General features: G+C 53.3%; 1 long non-coding RNA gene across 1 annotated transcript; it reads left to right on the top strand.

Annotated features, from left to right (window-relative positions):
- The first annotated feature begins 307 nt into the window (after positions 1 to 307).
- On the top strand, positions 308 to 739 carry LOC135387286 (uncharacterized). The gene is made up of 3 exons (XR_010421015.1): positions 308 to 360; positions 497 to 591; positions 715 to 739. It is a non-coding gene; the product is annotated as an uncharacterized LOC135387286 (long non-coding RNA).
- Positions 740 to 2,978: the final 2,239 nt, after the last annotated feature.

Below are 2,978 nucleotides of genomic sequence, written 5' to 3'. Positions count from 1 at the left end.
ACTTCCTTGTTCTGACCTTGCCTTTTATGGGCTGGAGCGATATGATTCGTGAATATGCCACGGCGAAGTTGTCGAAGATGCGACAGTGCTACGCTGTTAGAACAATTCATCGGAGCATTCAAGTGTTACCTATTATAAGCTGCCAAAAGACCAAGCACTGCGAAGCTCTTGGCTGACAGTGGTGCCTGCTAATTTCCACTGCAAGGATTTCGTCCACGAATGTTATCATAGGTTACGCGCGACTCCAGAGGCAATTTGGAATCTCGGCACGAAATCGTCTGATGAAAATGTGAGGTGCCCGACGCATAACATTTTGAACGTGCCACGGAGGATCAAGGCAAAAAACGAGAGCAAAAAAAGGTAAGTCGAGGTTCAGATATAAAAAATAGCAAGCTTAATAATCGATTGTGCAGCTGTCCTACTGCGCTTACTCTGATATAACCACGATTAACAACACAATAGTACTATTGATAATCTAACTTCTGAATTATCACAGGTGCACGCTGAAGGCGGAAATGAAGCATGATCTGGCTTGCATCTGGTCATGAAGAAATTGCTGACACGTTAGTTGCAGTCCACCTCCACCAACAGGTATGACAATGTGATGTTATAATTTGAGTATTCATCTACGTTCAACTTTTCATGTGCACTCGCATGCAGATATCTTGACACCACTTTTAAATCTGCCCTCAAAGTTACAACCTGTGCTTTCAGGGTGGAAAACAAAGGTCGCCATTCCGATTAGCTGCTATCTCCCAGTTCAAGCACTTTTGTGTAGGAACACTGGTTCCTGTGGACGGGGTTGTAGCGAGCAATGATATATGCCGTTTAGAATAAACATGGTTTTCTTGTGGCCCGCGGGATGGCGCGCCGGAGTGCCCATACTTTGTAGCCCTGCCACGAGGCGGCCCGGTACCCTAGAGGGATTGAGGTCAGAAACTTCCCCCTCACCGAGGTCAACGGGTTAAAAAGGCAGACGGGAGGCCGCCCGGGGGACTCGAGTGTCCGACGACAGCTCGACAGCAGCGTCTTGCTCTTGTGCCCTGACCACTGTCGGCTGTTGTTCTGCACTTTGGCCTCCCGGCGTCTGCGGCGACCCTGTTGCCCTCGTTGGGGCCCGAAGTATCGGACAAGTTGGGCACTCCGAGTAGTCGTGACAAGCGAGCCACGGTGACGCAACTGTGACGGTGCGTTTGTCGGTTATTTGCTCGCGACAAATTGGTGGAGGTGCAGGCTCGACACCCCGAATATAATGGACAATCCAAGCGAGAAACGGTCAAGAGGGAGACAACGAAGGGACCGACGTGCACGCGTTCAGGGCACGCTGCCTCTGGACCCCAGCAAGAAGTGGCGAGACTACGACGAGGCCGTTCCCCGCAGCATAAACGAACGTTTCGACAAAATCTTCGCAATTGCGAAAGAATGCTAAAGTAAAGAAGAAAATTAATGTCAACGTCAGCAGGAAACGACAAAGTGTTAAGAAGCAGAACCATACCAGGTACTACGAAAGAGCCGGAAATCATGGCCGTCAGTGAAGCCCCCGCCAACAGCTACCTCCTGCCATACGGGCCGCCCCCCACTTTCAAGGGAACACCGGACGAAGACGTCAATGACTGGTTGAAGCTATACGAGCGTTACGCGGCAGCGATGTCGTGGAACGACGCACAAAAAGCGAACAACCTGGTGGTTGCACTGCAGGGCGAGGCGAGACAATGGTTCGTCACACAGCTCCGAGGGTCGAAAGCGCAGGAGGACACCTGGGTCGGTTGGCAGCAAGCCTTGCAGAGAGACTTCGGAGGCGAGCACGTTCAAGACTGGGCCTTCATACAGCTACAGGAACGGCGACAACAACCAAATGAGACCCCCCAGCAGTACGTATACAGCATATTACAGCTCTGCAGCCGAGCGAACCCTCTGATGACGGATCCAGAAAAGGTCAGGTGCCTTCTCCGTGGCCTCCGACCCGAGATGATGGAACGCGTCGCCATTACAAATCCACGAACACCAGCGGACTTTCTTCAACACCTGCAGAGGCTGACACACGTGGGCGCCATGGCCCGTCATGCTCTGCTGACCATGCCGACTCATCCCTTACCAGGATTCGCAACGAACGCGGCTTTCGCGACAGACCCAGCAAGCGTGTTGTACACGAGAGAAGACCGACACCGGACTGCAACTACAAACATGGGTCAAGACACAAGAGCGATTCTGGGCGCCCTACAGGACAGCGTGCGGACACTGACGGCAGCCATAGAGAGGATGGGCCAAGTGCAGCAACAGCAATTCCCTCCGCGACGAGCACGCAGTCAAACAGGCCAGCCTGTGTGCTTCCGCTGCCATCGATCGGGTCACATAATGAGACAGTGCCCGGAGCGACCCGTTGAACCACCCCCACAAGGAATACACGCGGCTCAACTGTCACGCCTGTCTCCGACATTCCGGCAACCAACGTTGGAACAACAGAGCAGCCCCCACCAGCAGTATCGGCAGCCACCAGCGTCAGAGTGGAGTCAGGCTTACCTGGCCTTCCAGCCAGCGGCATCCGCACCAGCGCAAGGACCAAGTCAGCACCAGGGAAACGGGCTAGCAGGGGTCTAGGTGTCCGACCCCAAGCCTGTCAAGAGGACCCTGTATGCATGACCTATCATGTGTCACACCTTATCACCGTGCCAGCCACCATCGAAGGCATCAACATTGACGCCATCTTGGACACTGGGGCCGCTGTAAATATAGCATCCGGTGAATTCGCACGCCGTTCAGGACAACCTATACGACCAGCAACGTCGGCAGTGCGCGGTGTTAATGGTGAACTGGCAAGCAGTGAGGGAGTGGTGGAACTTGCGGTGAACATAGGGCCCGTACACGTGCAGGCTACGTTTGTTGTACTCACAGGCTGCCCATACGACATTTTATGTGGACTACCTTTTTGCACGGACTCGAATTTGGTGCTGGACTTTCCAAATAATGCAGTTTTTCTA

This window comes from Ornithodoros turicata, chromosome 3 (assembly GCF_037126465.1).
Source record: "Ornithodoros turicata isolate Travis chromosome 3, ASM3712646v1, whole genome shotgun sequence".
In the NCBI taxonomy this organism is placed as follows: domain Eukaryota; kingdom Metazoa; phylum Arthropoda; class Arachnida; order Ixodida; family Argasidae; genus Ornithodoros; species Ornithodoros turicata.
The sequence above is the reverse complement of the archived record's forward strand: the minus strand, read 5'-3'. Positions and strand labels throughout refer to the sequence as shown.